At 45.2% G+C, this 21,150-nt stretch overlaps 1 protein-coding gene across 8 annotated transcripts in view; it reads right to left on the bottom strand.

Moving 5' to 3' along the window:
• Positions 1–21,150, bottom strand: part of LOC109418311 (dual specificity calcium/calmodulin-dependent 3',5'-cyclic nucleotide phosphodiesterase 1) — a 760,467-nt gene that overhangs the window by 460,292 nt on the left and 279,025 nt on the right. The gene's annotated exons all lie outside the window — the stretch shown is intronic.

Genomic DNA, 21,150 nt, shown 5'->3' with positions numbered 1-21,150 from the left:
TCCGCGAGTTTTATTATTAGTGTGGAAGAACCAGTTTTGAGCAGACCTCTATTTTGGTCATAGTAAGTTGTACAGTAGAGTGGGTCAACGTTGTATGGAGAAACTTTAAATTTGATCGTATCAACCCGGAACAAAGGTTTTTCAATCTATATTAGCGCCCAAAACAACTGTGCAAAATTTGGGAGCGATTGGTTGCGTCCCCGTATTCCGCATTGCGATTGAAGTTTGTATGAAAGTTAGTATGGGAAACGGTACTTTTTGCATTTTACTTATAAGTTGTATTCTTTTATCTAATACCATATAGCTAATGACGTTAAAGTATAGCCTAGGATATGCCAAAAAACTTTGCTGAAGACCGCGAAGTGATCCGATGCTTGTGAAAAAAGTTATTCGCCTGGTAACTTAGGCCGAAAATTGAGATTTTATTATTGATGTTATTCCTTTACATGTTAAACGTTAAGCACCACCGGGTAATCTGCACGTTATAACTTTTTTAACAAGTGTCGGATCACTTTGCAGTCTTCGGCAAAGTTGTTCGGCATATCCTAGGCTCTACTTCAACGTCATTAGTTAGATTATTTTAGACGAAAAATTTTAATTTATGAGAAAAATGCAAAAAAGCAGGTTTTCCCATAGTAAATTCCATACAAATTTCAATCGCAATGCGGAATACGGGGAAGCAACCAATCGCTCCCAAATTTTGCACAGTTGTTTTGGTCGCTAAAAGGAATCGAAGAAGCTCTGTTCCAAAAAATCGACTTTGTTGACCCAGTCTATTGTACAGCCAAATGCAATGTCTTGGCTTTGGAGATGATTTTCATCATAACCGCAGGCAATTATAGCCGCGAGTATATCATCTTCTCAATAAGTTTTGGATCCATATATTGGAGCACTTTGGTCGATGAAACGTGTGATGTATCTATCTATTTTTTTTTACAAAAATAAGCAAGCAGATTAGTGCACTGGTCGATAGTTCATACAAGATTACCTTTGTATGAGCTCTCTCACAGTGCCGAATTTATTGCAATAAGAAGGCGGACTCAATCTTGATAAGTTGGGTGCACAGAAAGGCTACTTACATCCGCGATAGAAGAATTCCGACGATGGCCATTATGAACTACCGATTGCATGAAAGTTCGTGGGGCAATATCAGGCTGGATTCATGGGTGAACGCGCTACAACGGACCAGATGTTCGCCATCCGCCAGGTGTTGCAGAAATGCCGTGAATACTACGTGCCCACACATCACTTGTTCATCGATTTCAAATCGGCGTATGATACAATCGATCGAGAAAGGCTATGGCAGAGTATGCACGAATACGGATTCCCGGATAAACCGTAGTTCGAGTATCAGGGACACTCTCGAGTCCCTTCGAATCTCGCAGAGGGCTTCGGCAAGGTGATGGTCTTTCGTACTTGCAGTTCAACATTGCTTTATAGGGTGTAATAAGGAGAGCGGGGATAAACACGAGTGGAACGATTTTCACGAAGTCCGTTCAGCTGCTTGGTTTCGTTGATGATATTGATATTATAGCTCGTAAATTTGAGACGATGACTGAAACGTACATTCGACTAAAGAGTAAAGCCAGGCGAATCGGATAGTGTCATTTACCCGGGAGCGGTCACGTCGTATACTGAGTATACACGTATACACACACCGTGAAAAATGCACGCTTGCGGTACACAGCGTGAGCGTGGCGTCGTTGCAGGTAGTCAAAGACGCGACTGCCCGAGGGTTAATGTGTCGAAGACAAAGTACATGATGGCAAAGGGCTCCAGGGAGGAATCACCGCGCCCGTCAACCCGAATTTATATCGACGGTGATGAAATCGAGGCGGTTAAAGAATTCGTGTCCTTGGGCTCACTGGTGACCACCGACAACGACACCAGCAGAGAATTTCAGAGACGCATTGTGGCAAAAAATCGAGCTTACTTTCGACTCCGCGGAACTCTACGATCGTACAAATTTCGCCGACACACGAAGTTAACTACAGAACGCTGATTAGACTCTGGTGGACCCTACGTGCAGAGGACCAACGCGCCCTTGGAGTTTTTGAACGGAAGGTGTTTTCGGACCATCTACGGTGGAGTGCAGATGGAAGACGGGACTTGGAGAAGGCGAATAAACCACGAGCTGCATCAGCTGCTGAGAGAACCAACCATCGTCCACACCGCGAAAATCAGGAGGCTGCGGTGCACGGGTCACGCCATCAGGATGTCGGATAGCAACCCGACTAAATGATTCTCGAGAGTCATCCGACCAATACAAGAAGACATGTTGCGCAGCGAGCTAGGTGGGTCGACCAAGTGGAGGACGATCTGCGGACCCTACGCAGAGTGCGGAACTGGAGACAATCAGACATGGATCGAGTAGAATGGAGACTGCTACTACGTACAGCAGAGGCCACCCAGGCCTTAGTCTGATCGATCGATCGATCATGATGAACTACTCAGCCTTAAGTTTCCTCCTCGGGTCCTTGTGAGAGTCCTCAATGATTGATTTTTAGGATTTTTCTTACGGTATACCTACTGCAGCTACATTTTTTTCAGAAATTGTTCAGATATTTGTACAGAAGTTCCTTCCTAATTTTCCCAAGTATTTTCTTCAAAAATTTTTCCTGGAGATCTTTTTGGACTTTCCCAGTAGTTTTCTCGGAGATTTTTTAAGGAATTCTTTCTAGGACTCATGCAGTTATTACTTTTGGGATTCCTCAAGATGTTATTTCTGAAAAGCCTTAAGGTTTCTGGGATTTTTGAAGTCCTTATTCTGGTGTTCCTTCTGAAGTTTCATTTTTTTTTTCTTAGAATTACTCCAAAATTTTTGCTGGAATTCCTCCAGAAGTTCCCTTTTTTTCCTTCACTTAAGAAGTTCCTTCTGGAAATTCTCCTGAAGATCCTTCTGAAATTCATCCAGGCGCTTATCCTGGTATTCTTCCAAGAGCTTCTTCTGGAATTCCTGAAAGAGTAACGTATGAGATATCTACTGGAGCTCCTTGTACGGTTCCTTTAAAAGATCATCCTTCTGAGATAATTTCAAGAATTCATTCGGGGATTCCTCCAGATATTTCTCTGTGATTCCTTCTAGAATCACAAAAAGATACCATAGCGGAAATTCAAAATCAATTTGGAATGGACCATACCAGTAATACCTGGAAAAACGTAGAAAAAAGTACGAGAGGATTTTCATGCAGAGCTTCATTAAAAATATCAGAAGGATTTTCTAGAAGGAATTACAGAAACATATTGTGATGAAGGCTGAAGGAGTTTTCTGAAATAACCTCTGACAGGTCTCTGGAGGAAACCACACAAGGAGCTCAGGGAAAAATGCCATGAGGAACTCCTATGAGAAATCAAAAAATAAATCCCTTGAGAAATTTGATCAAGAACTTTGGAGAAATTTCAAAAGAAATATCTGAAGAATCCCAGAGAAAAATTCTGAAAAAAAAATCTCAGTAGAACTACTTGAACAATCTCAGAATGATGTTTAGCAGAATTCGTGAAGAAATTTATCAAGGGATCCCAGCAGAATTTCGAGGAAATTTATTAGAAGAAACTAATGATAATAATAAATCATAAATAGTAAATGCATAAATAATCTCAGAAGAACATTCTTGAGGGATATACGAAAGAAATGTATGAGGAAGCTTAGAAAGAACTTTTAAGAAGAATCCTTGAAGCAATATCAGGGGGATCCCAGAAGGGGTTCCTTAGATCCATGGGGGAACTACAGAAGCAATATCAACAAAAAGTGCAAAAGAAATCTCAGAAGAATTCGTAGGTAAAGTAACGGAATAAATTCTAAAAATGAAGAAATCGAAAAAAACTCATTGGAAATCATTGGAAGGGTATACCATTTGTTTTTTCGACTCAAATTCGAAACATGAAATGTACTAAGCAAGATGCGATTAGAAAAGAAGTTCCTCATTGTAATAACTTTATGGCCATAATAAAAATGTGATTTGCCAGCGTTCAGTTTGCTGATTTGTCGGATATTAATCATTGTATCCGTACCAACTTGAGAAAAATGTAGAAACTTTTACAAAGGTGCAATGGAAATTTGTCTCCTGTTGGAAGACTAAAGACCAAAGGACACATCAGGTCAACGTTCAGGTACACGAAACATGGATTACACAGCCTGCATAAATCGTTTAGTTTTTCGTTTGGGTTTCTGAAAAGCATGATGTTTGCTGAATAGTTTGGCTGAAAGAGTGAAGGCTGAGGTTCGTGAAAGAGCTTGCAATGTTATCCTATGAACAACATAGTTTATCAAACTTCAGCTAATAGTCAATAGGTAATTCGCATGTTGTGTCTCGAGTATATGTGGTTGTAGACAATTCAACTCAGATATTTTCTCTCTCGCTTGTTGTTACTTACCGCTATTCGTGAAAATTGCTCAATGAAAAACTCACCTGAAATATAAAAAAAGAGAAAAATAGCCATTTGTAATCATGTCATTACGATAATTATAAAAAAGTTTGCAAATAAATTAACTGTTAGCTTTTGTACTTATTTTGAGAACGTTTTATGTTTATCAGGTGACTGGTAACAAGTTCTTCTTCATTATGGCTGATAACTACCCAAGTAACCATGAAGCTGCATATAGCGCATTAATTTTGCTTTATAGTGTATTATATGACATGCGATGTAAAGTTGTTTTGTCGTTTAGGTACCATTAAAGTAGGTTTAAAGTCGAAAGTGGCGCCACTATTGTTGATGTAAAGCAACCTTTACTGTGGCGATTGCTAAAGTATATAAATTGCTTGTGCCATATAGCTAGTGCAATGAAATAGTATGGAATGCATACTTAAGGCATCATGTCAACAAAAGAAAAAATAGTATTTTTTCATTTTTCTGTCTATTTTTATCTACTCATACCTGTTCCGATACTCTCACTCTGATGTTTTTTGGTCTGTTTCGGGAATTGAACCTAGACTGCTGAAACTGGACCGCGATGAAACTCGGACGCGCTAACGCTGTACTACAACAACCATGTATTTTGCACCTGAAAAAATGTGCAACATAAAGTAACGTATACTCAGTTCGTGCTTTATTGAGTTGTGTTTTCAGCAGCTCTAAAAAGTTGTGCTAGGGTCTGAATGCCATCAGTTACCCTCCCAAATCCATTCGAAAACAAGCGATTACAGAATCGATTGATTCCACAAACGAAGATAATATAAAGATATAAATTAGTCTGTGTTGATTATGTTATTATTGTTTTCATACGTGCTCACTTCTATCATTTCTTTTATTAAATCGGGGCACTATGTTAAATAAGGAAACCAATATCTCAACCCCACATAATTTTTGTTCCCTCAGCATCTGATTGTATTCATGTCCCAAGCAGAAACCAAAAAAAAAACATACAAAAATTTGAATTTTCAAACAGCAACATCTGAGCATAATAATCCAAGTTCTACGCAGAAATTCATGAAAATTTGGGTTTGTTTTTCTTTTCTTTTGAATGGTTGTGTTTCTAAAAATGTTTTACAGATTATTTTTTCGAACGGTCTGTTTACAACGATGAAAGCATTAATAAAGGCATATATAAAGTAATAAATCCTTGCATTATTGATTGCCATAAAGCTTTTAACATGGCAATGCAATGAAGCATTAAACAACGTCCCTATAGAACTATACCGAACTGCCAAAATCCCATAATGCTTCAATGCTTTCATAATGTAGAGTAAACGCTTTATTACTTGACAGGTGTAGAATAAAAGATATCTCGCATTAGCTAAACTATAATACGATTGAATTAATGTTATGATATAATGCTTGTGGTTACTTGGGTACTGTATACTGAAAACATTGCATTTTTAGAATAGAAAGATTCCATCGAACTGTTTAGGAAGTGGTTTTAGAAAATGCCTTTGTAAAGAAATGAGCAGAAGGTGCTGGAAACAAAAACATCCTTTATATTTTTTTATAAAGTCGTAGAAAATGGTGGCGCACCAAGATCTGCAGACCACCACAAGTTAGGTTCGATTAATTGCTCAGAACTCACATAGGTCGAAAATACAAATCTTGTTTGCATGTGTATGATACATTGTTTGTATATTGAATGGGGAAAACAAAAGTATCTTAAACTTACTCTGTATTGTTTAAATTAAAAGCGGCTCGTCTATAGTTTCCTCCCAATAAATGGTCCACAGTGAGCAAAAATTTTCAAATGTAAAAGTTATTCGAGGTCCCTCGGTGGATTTTTTTGATCAACCCGTTAAATGAAAGCTGAAAACCTATATATTCGAATAACGAAGAAATTGGCGATGCCTATTTTTTTTTTGCGATAATATTGTTCTACCAGACACACCGTGATATGTATACTCCTCGCGGACGCTATCGTCATCATTAGAATCGACCGTCAGGCCGTGGAAAAGGAGTTCCTACCTTTCAAAAGGGAGACTGTGAGGATTAAACTTGCGATATTTATATGATTGCTGGTGAGCAACGTCGGTTCGGCCATGCCCGTGTGGTGACGGAGCGATGCTAAAGGAGGTGAAAAGTTTGATGTTATGATAAAATTTGTTTATCTTGATACTCTAGTGACGAGCGATAATGATGTTACACGCGAGGTGAGAAGACGACTGTGAATCTGGTCTTTTCCAGTATGCGAAACAAGCTGAAGTTCCGTAAACAAAACTAGCCTTGTACAAGATAATGATTCATCCGGTTGCTTTATACAGTCCTGACCGTGGACGTTGAGATAAGTAGATCGGAGAGCCTTCGGAGTTTTCGATCGTGCTGCAAACGATACACGGCGGTAAACTGGAGAACGGCATGAACTACGAATTGTACCAAGTATATTTATCTTTATAAAGAGATGGATATCGTGAAGCGAATAAATCACGGCAGGCTGCGGTGGGCTGCTCATATGGCTCGTATGACGGCAGAACGTCAAGCTAAAACCATAATCAGAAGTGGTTGTCGGTAATAGTGCAGTTGAGGAACACATACGGACTGTAAACGTTCAGGACGTTCCAGAATGATTGGCCTTGGACCGAAACCAGAGGAGGAGATTGCCTCATTTGGCATTGACTTCCCGCTACGCATTGTAGCCCATCAAGTACAAGTAAGTAAGAGCATACTTCACCATATTTATGCATTCGTATATCAAACGTACACGGAAAATCTAAACTACCTAATAGTTGGGTTGATTTTACTCAAAATTGAGTATATTGAATAAACTCGTTACCCAAAATTAGGTTGTTTTCCCTCTCTGACTCACCGATGTTGTCAAAAACAAACAGAGATGCATCTACCCAAAGGGGGTCCTTGACCCCAATAAACCAATTTTGGGTAAATGTCGGTTTACTCAAAATTGAGTAAAATGAGGGGGGGGGGTCTTAGGTTGAATTTACTTACTCTTGAGTATATTTTTTAGCTGGGGGTAAAGGCAATCTACCTAGCGTGAGTTTAATCGATTTACTCAATTTTTGGCTTACTGGGCCGAACTATGGAATTGCGTCAAAAGAACTCAATTTTGGGTGGTTTGGCGGTTCCGTATACATACACGTGGATAGGGTGTGGTCCACTTGGGCTTGAGGTATTTTGGGCACCTTTCCCTTAGGGAGCGTCCATAAATGACGTAGCTTTTTTTGGCCGATTTTTACTAACTCCCCACCCCTCTCGTAGCATATTTTCTCATACCTAATACATAGCTCGTCAGACAATCCCAGACTCTCCCCTCCCCCCTTAAAAGCTACGTCATTTATGGACGCTTCCTTATAACCTTGTCAATTTTAAACCAAGTGATACATGAATTTATACTGTTGAGATACGTACAGTATGTACCTGTGCACTCAAATTTATGTTAATTGAAAACAAATTCGCTTTGGCTCAATAATATCAATAAACCAATCTTTTAGGTTTTTAGGCTTTCAATTGAGAACCTCTGCTCTTGTCGGGTCGGTCGATAAAAGAAAATCTCAGCTGAGCGAGCGTGCCGAACAGCCGGAGAGCAAGAGAAAGGAACTGCCAGCAGCAGACGCCGCCACCGCACCACCCAACGCAACGGCACCAGCCAGCATCAGCAGGCGGACCGACACAGGCACAGCTGCTCTGAGGAAAAGTTGTTTATTTTTTCTCATGCTTTTCCACATTTTCGCTAACGCTAGTTGACTGTGCTGTGCTAAGCATTTTTTCCTCCTCGGAGCAGCTACGGTTGTTTTGGGCGCCGCCACCACTTCGCCATGTGGAGGCGATGAACCAACCAACCGACCACCGACAAGAGCGCGAGAATCAAAGAAGGGGAAAACATGTGGAGCAATTTCCGCTCGTGCGCTCTCACTGCGCGCGCAGGCTGGCTGGCTGGCCGTTTGTCGGAGTCAGGTTGATGGTTTGGGCGGACGGGTCGTGAAACAGGTTATGTTCATTCGGTTACTGACTGACTGATCTTTGGATAAATGTGCAAGATGACATCGAAGATAAACGGGGGGCGATTTGCAATCAATTTGGTGCAGTAGGTAGCAGATTTTATGATATGGTGTGCTTGCAACTAGTTTAGTGTTATTTTGCTGCTGACTTACCTTACCTTACCGATCAGGTTAAGGCCGGGGTGGCCTCTGCTGTACATAGTAGCCGCCTCCATTCCACTCGGTCCATGGCTGTTTGTCTCCAGTTCCGCACTCTGCGTAGGGTCCGCAGATCGTCCTCCACTTGGTCGACCCACCTAGCTCGCTGCGCTCCACGTCTTCTTGTACCGGTCGGATGACTCTCGAGAACCCTTTTAGTCGGGTTGCTATCCGACATCCTGATGACGTGACCCGCCCACCGTAGCCTCCCGATTTTCGCGGTGTGGACGATGGTTGGTTCTCTCAGCAGCTGATGCAGCTCGTGGTTCATTCGCCTTCTCCAAGTCCCGTCTTCCATCTGCACTCCGCCGTAATTGGTACGCAACACCTTCCGTTCGAAAACTCCAAGGGCGCGTTGGTCCTCTGCACGTAGGGTCCATGTTCCGTGCCCATAGAGGACGACCGGTCTAATCAGCGTTTTGTAGATGGTTTGCTGCTGACATTACATGCCAACTAGCGTAGAGTCTGTGTCTCGGCTCTACGAGCACTTCCTCGTTATTAACTTATATACTTTTGCATATACATGTATATTCTGTGTAGCAAAAACAAATATTAGAGTATCAGCCCAATTCAGAAGAAAATGAAAATTTTCATTTCGACTATTCTTAGAATTGTTCAACTAAACTTATCTACTATCTACAGTCCTGAGACCCATGGTGGTGCAGAAGGTCAAATTGAAACATATCCATTCTGGCTGATTCAAGGGCTGATTAGTGATTACCCGCCAACTCCTTGACCTATAGCCAGGTCAAATGTCTGTCGACTTCGTTTATTTTCCTTATGGCTGCACCCCCGAGCAGGAGAAAATAGCTGAACTAACTCAGGTATGGAAAACCGAATACCTACAACCTCAATGAGGTATTAAATAGCCCTGCATAAGAGGTAAAATACCTAAAATAATAACTAGTGTGTATTCTGTGCATAACGCGTAAATAATGACATCAGGTATGGCAATACCTAAATAATAATCGGCGATTTTTCCATACAAATAGCGATTTTTAAATAATTGAATAATACCTCAAGCAGTCCTCAACACCAAACCAATAACTCATTGAGGTATTGTATCAATACCTACAAAAAACCAAAATAATTTATTTTCAATACCTGGATAACCGACCAATACCTTGTCTTGGTATGATACCTGACTCTGATATTCTCCAGTTATGTGTCAGTTATTCATTCCTGCTCGGGCCGCCATTAGACTCTCCCATCTCCCCTTTTGCTCCCAAGTTTCTGTCGCTTTCAAACCGGCAAACGTTCGATATTTAGTTAAGTGTAGAGAATAAAGCAGATTTATTCAGAAGCAATGGTTTTCCTATTTTGTTCCTCCTTTTCCCAACCACTTGGAGTTGAGATGCTGGCAGCCGACCGAGGTTGCTCCAGTCCATCAGTACTGCCGAGGTGAAGTCACAGGGACTTCACAGCCTGCGGCATCCCTGGAAAGGAGCCCCTACTGCTCCTGCTCCTAATTGGCTTCATCTCTGTGGGGTCGCGAGCATACCCTGGTACCAATCTGATGCTGTACAAACGTTCTTTCAACTATTTTAAAGCAGCCTACTTTTGAACAATAGCTGAGCACAAGATATGCAATCTTTCATTCAGCTCCAAAACATCTAATTTTTGGTGATTTCATTCAACCTTCAGCTGACTTGCGGTTCATTGAAAGGCTGATTTAAGGCTTAATATGTCCTTAAACAGTAATTAATGGGTTTTTTTTATTGTGGTTAAGAATACTTTTGAATGTTTTTTCGTCATTTGCGGTTTTCTATTTCTAGAAGAGATGTTCCGGAATGTATAAATTATACTATGGGAGCCTGGGAATTAAACTCGGACCTATTGATATGCAACCAATCACCTAAGTACTTACACCACACACAATTGTACACACATCCTCGAGAACAAGAGCTTTACTCATTTTGTCTGAATTATCAAGCACTTAAGTTGAACTAAAAATGCATTAAGACTGAAGAAGCTTTGTGAACTCTACATTGCTTCGGTCAGCTGTCAAAAATATTTGATTAAAGGTTGAATAATAGATGATTAATTCTGGTGTATGATTTGAAACTGATTAAACAGATGAATTCAACTTGTTAATCAGCCATCTATGTGCTGCTGATTAAAGAGGTTGAACAAGCTATACTTCAGACCAATACTCAGCTATCTCTATCTTCAGCCACTGACACCATTAATCAGTCAATGTTCAGCATTCATTGTTACTTTGGTATCCACTTGCGAGGTGAAGTCTTTGGGACGTCACAGCCTGAGGGCATCCTGAAAAGGTCCCAGTCAACACACGATTGCATATAATGTTGGATAGGATGCAACAGTGGAGGCGATATACGCCCACTTTACACGCGGTCAAATGGAAGCAGGTACGCATATGGCCTCCACTTTAGCATCCTATTCAAAATCATATAAGACTTTGTGTTAGCTGGATGTTCCTTATACTCCTGCACCCACCTGGCTGCGTCTCTGCGGGGACGTGAGCACATCCGATGAGGTTAAACCGGCCAATATCCAGCCCCATACTCAACATACAGTCCACTGTGGTAAGTATCCTACAATGACCATACGTATAGCACCTTTTTCAATTCAGCCTCCCTTATTGTTACACCTAGAGATCACCACAGCAGACGAAGTTGCAAATCAAACAAGTTCTGATTGTCGATCGGCACTTCTCCGCCATTATCGACGTCAGGACTTATCGCGGCGCCAATATCGACTCCGACCGCTACCTATGTAGTGATGGTCAAACAGTGCCCAAAACTCTCCGTCATCAACAATTTACGGTACCGGCGACCACCACGGTACAACATATGGCGACTAAAACAACTGGATATCGCCTCAGCATACGCGTTGCCAGACGAAGGCGAGCACGATGTGGTGCCTCTAGAGGACTGCTGGAGTAGCCATCAACGACGCAGCGGATAGCACCATCGGATACGTGGAGCGGAGTGCATGGAACGAATGGTTCGACGAAGAGTGCAGAACGGTTTTGGAGGAGAAGAACGCAGCGCGGGCGGTAATGCTGCAGCAAAGGACCCGACAGAAAGTGGAACGTTTGAAACAGAAGCGCAAACAGCAGAACCTTTCGGGGTAAAAAAAAAACGTCACCTGGAAGAAATGGAACTGCTGTGAAGTTCCGAAAAAAAAAACACGTAAGTTCTACCAGAACCTGAAGGCATTCCACAGGCTTCATGTCGCGAGCCGAAATATGCAGGAATAAGGACGGAGGCCTCTTGAAGACGGACGTGAGATGAATGAATGGGGGAAGCAGCTCTTCGATCAGCACCTGAATGGCATGGGGAACGTAGGTATGGGAGACCACGGCAATGGAAGAAACGACAACGCCAGTGCAGCGGAGGACGGAAATGAACCAACTCCCACGCTGAGGGAAGTTAGGGATGCCATTCATCAGCGCAAAACCACCAAAGCAGCTGGTAAGGATTGTATCACAGCTGAACTCATCAAGATGGGCTCAGAAAAGTTAGGCACCTGTCTGCACCGGTTGATAGTCAGGATCTAGAAAACCGAACAGCTACCGGAGGAGTGGAAGGAAGGGGTAATCTGCCCCATTCACAAGAAAGGCGACCATTTGAAATGTGAGAACTTTAGAGCGATCACTATTTTGAATGCTACCTACAAAGCGCTTTCTTAGATCATCTTCCGTCGTCTGTCACTTAGAATGAATTAGTTCGGGAAAAGTTATCAAACCAGCTTCATTGACGGCCAGTCGACAACAGACCAGATCTTCAACGTAGGCAAATCGTCCAGAAATGCCGTGAATACCAGATCGCAACGCATCACCTGTTCATCGATTTCAAAGCGACTTACGACAGTGTCGACTGCACAGAGCTATGGAGAATTTTTGGCGAAAACGGCTTCCCTGCCCGAGTAGAGGAAAAGAGCTCAATGATAGCATATTTTGATATGGAGATCAAAATGTGATATGGGTTTGATTGACATAAGAGATAAAAGATCTAAACATAAAATCAAAAATTTACTCCTGGAACATTATCATCAAATCATATTTAGATTTTGTAAGATCTAACCAATAGCAGCGAGCTATTCGTGTGATCTTGAAATATCAAATTTTGATATTGTTTAGATGTTCCAGGACCATTTTCCAGATATTATTTTCAGATCTTTTATCTCTTATATCAATCAAACCAATATCATGTTTTGATCGTCAGTATTTTACCTCTACCCGGGTGGGAAGCTAACTAGACTGATCAAATCAACGATGGACGGTGTGCAACTGCGTAAGGGTTTTGGGTGAACTACCAAGTTCATTCAAACCTCTCCGGGGACTGCGACAAGATAACGGACTCTCATGCCTACTCTTCGACATCGCTCTTTTTTTTTTTTTTTCTTCTAAACCATAGGGGGATAATCTGCTCAACAGACACCCTAACAGAAGGTTAGGGTAGTGTAGGTCTGACAGGCCGTCTTCTACAACAAAAGTAAAATCCAGGACTACTCTCTCCTCGTACCCACTAAACCATTCCTATGGTCGCCAAACCCTACGTCTCTCCGGAACCACCAAGAAGGTATTGCTTCAGAGAGGGGCTAGTGCACATCGCACCCACAAGGTTAGCTGCGTAGCCTGCAGCAACGAACATCGATGACTCGCTTTGGAGAGTCCATCACGGTAGCATGCTGGCGCTTAGCCAGTTTCCCGAGTGGTCCTCGCCACTCCCTTTGTCCTCGGAAGGCGGGCAGGGTCAACCCCGCCCGCGCCCTACTGCTGAGCGGACATCAAGAACTGATGCCCACGTGCAACCCGATGTGACCTGCCCGCAAAGGAAGGGTATAACTACCCTTCAGGCCCTATCAGATGCACCCGTAGGTTGCAGACAGCAGGATCTCACCTACCCCGACCCTTGCCGGGGACCCCTTTCCAACCGCGGGCTCGGATCCAACCCAGTAGACCGACGCCACGACAGCACCGCTACCGGGACTTCCTCTCCGCGGCCACTTAATCGTTGTAAGGGTCGATCTCGACCGCAGGGCACCGGTATGACCTACGAAGCCGACTCCGAACCCCTGGACCACCTCTTGTACTGCATCTGGACTAGCCATTCTCCGAGTCCACGCGCCACCTCCTCTGTAGCTCCCAGACGATGTGGGTAATAGCCGTTGAAACGGCGTTCCAGCCAAACTCATCCCTACACATCCTCTGGACCAAGTTGTCCGGAGTTGTGTCCTCCCCGCATGTGGCAAGCATGCGGTCACGCATTGTGCGAAAACGCGGGCACACGAACAAAACGTGTTCCGCCGTTTCCTCTAAACCATTGCACACTGGGCATTCGGGAGAATCCGCATGCCCGAAACGGTGTAGATACTGTCGGAAGCAACCATGACCTGTAAGGACCTGTGTCAGGTGGAATGTGACTTCCCCATGGCGCCTATTAATCCAACTATCTACCCTCGGTATCAACCTATAGGTCCACCTTCCTTTGGTGGAACTGTCCCACGCGCGCTGCCATTTGACCATAGAGGCCATCCTGACAGTCCTGCGTATGCCTCTTGTGCCGCGCATTTCGAAGCACTCCATGTCCTCACTGATAAGAATGCTGATAGGCACCATACCAGTAATGACGCAGAGAGCGTCGTGTGACACGGTACGGTACGCGCTCGCAACCCTCAGGCACATAAGCCTGTAAGTACTTTCCAGCTTCCGTCGGTAGCATTTAGTACTTAGCGCGGTGCCCCACGCCGGGCCGCCATACCTAAGTATGGATGTAGCAACACTAGCCAGAAGCTTGCGCTTACTGGCGTACACCGCAGAGCTATTGGACATCATCCGGGACAGTGCCGCAATAGCTGTGGAGGCTCTTTTACAGGCATAATCGACGTGGCTACCGAAGGTAAGCTTATCGTCGATCATCACGCCCAAGTGTTTGACGGAGCGCTTTGACAGGATAGTACAGTCTCCTACACTGATCTCCGTCTGCTGCTCCGACTTCAGGTTGTTAACAACCGTCACCTCTGTCTTGTGGTGAGCCAGCTCCAGTTTCCTGGACCGCATCCACGCCTCCACAACTTTGATCGAGTGGTTGGTAGTCAACTTTACCTCCTCGATCGTTTCACCGTAGACTTCGAGCGTAATGTCGTCGGCAAATCCGACAATCACCACTCCCACTGGATACTCTAACCTCAACACCTCGTCGTACATGACATTCCATAACACCGGACCCAGGATGGAACCTTGCGGGACTCCTGAGGTTATGTGAAAGCACTTCCGACCCACCTCCGTGTCGTAGACTAGTACACGATTCTGAAAGTAACTTCCGAGAATCTTGTACAGGTACTCCGGTATCCCCAGACGCAAGAGCGCATCGGCAATAGCAGACCAGCTGGCGCTATTAAACGCATTCCTTACATCCAGAGTCACTACCGCGCAAAAGCGAATTCCCCTCCTCTTAGGCTCGAGTGCTTTCTCGGCGGTTTTTGTAACCGACAAGATAGCGTCTACGGTGGACCTCCCCTTCCGGAAGCCATACTGGTTGCTCGAAAGACCATTTACGCCCTCAGTGAACCTCAACATTCTATTGAGGATGATCTTTTCGAGCACCTTCCCCGCCGTGTCAATCAAGCATATTGGTCTATATGCCGACGGGTCTCCGGGTGGTTTCCCCGCCTTTGGCAATAATACCAGGCTCTGCCTCTTCCAAGCTTCTGGGAAAACTCCCTCGTCCAGGCATTTCTGCATAGCAGACCTGAACATCTCGGGAGCCTCTGCAATAGCTACTTTTAAGGCCAGGTTCGGAACTCCGTCCGGACCTGGGGCCTTACCTACGCTAAGGGACTTAGCTATCCCCGCAAGTTCCACATCGGTGACCCTCTCCTCATCGCCAGCCCCAGTCCCCGGCTGTCCTACGAAAGGAGGCCAAGGACTAGGATCATGACGCGGAAAAAGTCCTCCAATGATCCCCTCCAACATCTCTGGAGATTGCTCTGTAGGAGCCATCACACCTCTCGTCTTGGCCATAACGATCCTGTAGGCGTCACCCCACGGGTTCGTATTGGCACTCTGACAGAGACCCTCAAAGCAGGCCTTTTTGCTTGCTCTTATCTCGGTCTTAAGCGCGGCTTTTGCAGCGGCGAACACCACCCGCCGTTCGTTTCGCTCTTCCTCTGATCGTGCTCGCTGCATCCGCCGCCTAGCCCGTAGGCAGGCGCGGCGCAGGTCCGCAATCGCGTCGGTCCACCAGTAAGCCGGTGGCCTCCCATTTCTAGGGTGGACTCGCCTAGGCATGGTCGCATCACACGCACGTGAGAGCACCGCTACCAGCTCGTCGCCGTCTAAACCGATTAAGTTTCGCTCACGGCGGAGCGCCTCCCTAAATACCCCTTCGTCGAAGTATGATGTCTTCCACCTGCGAGGGCTTGGCCTTGGCCTAGCCGCCTCTTCTTCTATCCGCTGTCTGCTGTTATTGTAGTCGATACTGTAGCGAACCGCCAGGTGGTCGCTGTGAGTGTAGCCATCATCTACTCTCCAGTTCGAACTACTTGTTAGGCCAGGACTACAAAAGGTCACGTCAATAATTGACTCCGCTCCGTTTCGACTAAAGGTACTCTTGGTACCGACATTAGCCAAGTCGACATCTAAGATGGCCAGTGTTTCTAGCAGGATCTGACCCCGCTGGTTCGTGAAACGGCTTCCCCATTCCACAGCCCAGGCATTAAAGTCGCCCGCTATTACCACCGGCCTTCGCCCTGTTAGCACGGTCGTTAAGCGGTCCAGCATTTGCGTGAACTGCTCGATCGGCCACCGCGGAGGCGCATAACAGCTACAGAAGAAGACCCCGTTTACTTTGGCGACCACGAAGCCCTCATAGGTAGTAGACACCAACTCCTGAACGGGGTATTTACCCGTCGTCCATATCGCCGCCATTTTTCTGGTCCCATCCGCGACCCAGTTGCCGTTGCCGGCGGGTACTCGGTATGGGTCCGATATGATGGCGATATCCGTCTCCCACTCAGAAACTGCCTGACAAAGCAGTTGCTGAGCCGCATCACAGTGGTTCAGGTTCAGCTGCGTTACCTGCACTGTGATTTGTTGTTCACTGCGGCTTTCTTGAAGGCCGGGCACCTTGGACCGCCCATCGGATGTCTGTTGTTCGAGGATTTCCCGGTACAGATCATGCAGATGGGCGGACTCGTGCAGCTTTGGGCCTTATGACCTTCAGCGCCGCATCGCCTGCACAGTTTGCGCCTGTCGGGGCCTTTGCAGTCCCACGACTTGTGTCCTGGTTCCAGACACCTGAAGCAAACCTCTGGTGGCTCGTGGAATGTCAGGTGACATACACACCAACCCACCTTTATGCTCCCTACTTTAACGGACTTTTTGACGTCCGCCACAGGTAGCTGAACCAAGGCTATCTGTGTCCCTGCTGGCCCTTTCCGTAGCTTAACGGCTGCGGCGGCCACCTGCACATCGCACTGTTGCCGCAGTGCCGTGACGAGCTCTTCCACTTCGGTGATCTCATCGATGTCTTTGACCTTCAGAGTCGCCTCATGTGTCAGAGCCCTCACCTGCACACCCTCACCAAGGACCTCTTCTGCCAGCCTCTTATAGGCGGCGCCCTTGTGCTCCTTCTGGCGCTTCAGCTCCAGGATCATCTCGCCCGTACGAGTACGTCTAATACTGCGTACGTCGGCTCCAAGACCCTCAAGCTTGGCGTCGCTTCGCATCATCTTCAAGACGTCCGAGTACTTGGACTGTTCCGTCTTGATGACGATAGCGTCGCCTTTCTCGCGCTTGGCACCTGCCCTCCTACGCCTTGGCTTGGCGTCCTGCGCTACTACCTGCGGATTCGCCTTCTTCTTCCTCTTCCGCTCTACCTTCGTCCAAGGGGGGTCCACCCCTTGGATCGCCCTACTCTGTGGCTGTTGAGGGCCCACTAGCGGTCGCAACCCCTTGTTCCCATCGTTCCGGGACGGGCCAGCCTTTTCAGGCCCACCCTTCCCAGCTTTCCGGGAACCCTGGCTGGGGTCCGACCTTCCGGCATTATTACCGACTTTCGGGGTAATGATTCGCCTGGCCTTGCGGGCACCGCCAGACAGCTCCTCGCCTGACGGTTGCCTCGCCCGCTTCTGCGATTGCTTGCCCCGTTTGTCGCGAGCAGTCGCTTCCGCCTTATTCGGACTTCCTGCGAAGGAGAAGGCCTCCGTTTGGGTAAACTTCGGCACTTTCTCATTTGCAGGCTCCGCTGCTGCAGCAGTCAGCAACGCGAGTGCCGCGTGCTCCTGCTTGGCATTGTCGATCGACGCCCTAAGTCGAAGCAAGGCCGTTTTCAGGTCCTTGCTTATATTCGACTTAGTGGACGCAAAGTCGATGATTTTGCCAAGCTGCTGCTCAGCCACCTCTATTGCGGACCGTCCTTTGGATCCTCGGTTGACGGCCCTCAACAACCACGCTCCGTCCATAACCTCCACCGGCTGGCTTGCCGGGAAGTGGACTGGAGCACCCACGCTTGAGCTGCGTACGCAACTCCCAGCGCCTATCTCCTCACTTCTCCTTGTCGGAGATCTCATCAACCCGCTTCTTGCGAAGGGGTTGATCCCACCACTACTACCTGCTACACTTGATTTCTGTATTGGTTTGTTACTCATATTTTATTCCCACGAGTCGCACGAGAAAGAATGTCCACCACGCCAGAGCTCTGCATTAACGCGGTAAGGGACAGCTTACTGTGGGGGGTGCCCAGGTGCCCCACAGGCTCCGTTAAAGATCGAGCATCTATTTCACCCCCTCGATCACTCATTCCTCGGCACGGGTCGCTTGACACCTTGAATTGGGGTTAGTAGTCCTATTCTTAGCCGGCAACTACGCGGCTGACTCGCAAGCGGGGGGGTGCGTCAGGCCCCAGGACATCCGTCCCTGCTGCCCCAAACACATCGCTCTGGAAGGTGTGATGTGACGAGCCGGGCTCAACAGTTCGGCCTGGTGGTGAATGCCCCAAAAACAAAGTACATGCTGCTAGGCGGAGCCGAACACGACTGGATCCGTCTGGGTAGTAATGTTATGGTAAACAGGTATACATTCGAGGTGGTGGAGGAATTAGTCTACCTTGGATCCTTACTGACGGCTGACAACAATGAGTCGTGAAATTCGAAGGCCCATCGTCAGCGGTAGTCGGGCCTATTACTGGCTCCAGAAGAAGCTGCGATCTAAATAAATTCACCCACGCACCAAATGCACCATGTACAAAACGCTAATAAGACCGGTGGTCCTCTACGAACACTAGAAATAGTCTATGCTCGAGGAGGACCTACAAGCACTCGGAGTTTTCGAGCGACGGGTGCTAAGGACGATCTTCAGCGGCGTGCAGGAGAACGGTGTGTGGCGGAGAAGGATGAACCACGAGCTCGCTGCACTTTACGGCGAACCCAGCATCTTCAAAGTGGCCAAAGCCGGAAGGATACGATGAGCAGGGCATGTTGCAAAAATGCCGGACAATAACCCTGCAAAGTTGGTGTTTGCTAACCATCCGGTTGGTACAAGAAGGCGTGGAGCGCAGAGAGCACGATGGGCGGACCAGGTGGAGCGTGATCTGGCGAGCATTGGGCGTGACCGAGGATGGACAGCGGAAGCCACAAATCGGGTGTTGTGGCGTACTATTGTTGCCATATGTCATATCTTAAATGTGGTGTTGAGCAAATTAATAAGTGTATGTATGTAGTAGGAGATAAAAAGTCAAAATGAAATTTGTGTCGGCCTATCAGTGCAAGTGCCAATAGAATAGCACTCAAATGTGAGCAGGCGTTGTCGGAGTGATACAAACATTATCTATTTCAATCTATGAAACATCAGTCTTTCTATAATAATCAAATCCAAGTTTCAAGGGCAACATCAAACTTCGACCTTGATGTGCTAGACTAGAGAGCCACCGAACGAATCTATTTTCGTACGGCTTCTTGTACCGCAACCACACAGGTAGTTTGTACATACATAGCTAGATGGGCGGGAAGGTAAACAATCACCCTGATTAAACAAACAAACGAACCAACCCATCTATCTATTGCAGCATACCTACCAACATACATATATTGAACGAACTAGAGTGAATCGATCGCACTCCGCGATGGTAAACTAATGGTGAACGCTCGGCTGATAACAGAGACTATAGTCAGTCAGTCAGTCGAGCAGTTCCCTACTACAGCTGTAAAAAGCAACACGTTGTTGCTCACTATACGCACATGCGGAGATTCCGAATGGAAGAGATTTGGTCTAAAGTGTGGTTGTTGAATCAGTTCTCTCAATGTTCATTTACACGCTCAAATTAAACAACATTGCGTTGGACTTCTGTGTGGATTTCGAAGATGGTTTCCTAAAACTGACTTTGTTTCATTAAGCTTCTTTAGTGGTATTCAGACAGTTTCATCTTCTGAATCTGCACGTCTAACTGGGCCGAAGTTCAAATTTTCATGAACTTTGGTAGCCGGGATATTATTTAGTGGGTATTCAGCATGACCATGGTGAGAACTACAAGTTCAATATCCGGTCCTAAAGGACATTTTCTTGACTTCCTTGGGAATGAAGTGTCTTCGTGCCTGCCAAACGATATATACATGCAAAATGGTCATGTCATGGCAGAGGAAACTCTCAGTTAATAACTGTGGAAGTGCTCATGGAAGTTGAGAAGCAGGCTTTGTCGCAGTGTGGACGTTACACCTAGAAAAAGATGAAGATGGCCCGGATAAAAAAAATACCATTCACCACATGGGAAATATTATTAATATATGACTGGTTTTGCTGTTCACAATAAAACACATAGTAGATATATTGTTACTTTTTATAATAGAAATCAAGCCCATATAGTTCGTACAATAAGTGAACATTAGCTTTATTAGTGACTAATTGATTCGATTGTTTTTCAATAGTTCTATAATAATTTAAAGTTACTATCAGTAAAAATTAATTTATGTTGTTTTTAAATAGTTGCAAAAGTGCCTGCAAAGTTCTCATGGACTTTTTATTAAAAAAGAGTTTATTTCTCAATTACACTTAAAAACAATTCGTAACAAATAAATAACAATAAATAATATTGTTGCTTGGATCATGTTTGTATAATCAAATACAAAATCACTTGACATTTTTTTTTTATAGTTTTCGATTTAAATTTGAGTACAGTAGATGTTTCGGCTATCGAATGTTATTCGCTAAAACTTCAACGACTGACAGACGTCAAGCCGTGTTGGCAGAGGAAGCTCTCAATGAATAACTGAGGAAGTACTTATAGAAAACTAGCTGAAGAGCAGGTTTAGCCAAGGAAAGATGTTACGACAAGAAAAAGATGAACAATGATTTTTCTAATGTTTTCCAATAAATTAAGGAATCTAGTAAATAGTAATCTACCATTGATAACAATACAAATACAATTAGTTTAATGGGGCCAATTGAAACGATGTTAAACAAACATGCAATAATATTTGTTGTTATGTTAACAGATTTCGCCTTTGAAAAACCAAAGAATTCATATTTCTCGGTAACATTATTCTCCAGCATTTACAGATACTAATGGCCACATGAGTTGTGAGCGATTTATGGTATGGATCATACGACCTGAGG

Source organism: Aedes albopictus, chromosome 2 (assembly GCF_035046485.1).
Source record: "Aedes albopictus strain Foshan chromosome 2, AalbF5, whole genome shotgun sequence".
NCBI lineage: Eukaryota > Metazoa > Arthropoda > Insecta > Diptera > Culicidae > Aedes > Aedes albopictus.
The sequence above is the reverse complement of the archived record's forward strand: the minus strand, read 5'-3'. Positions and strand labels throughout refer to the sequence as shown.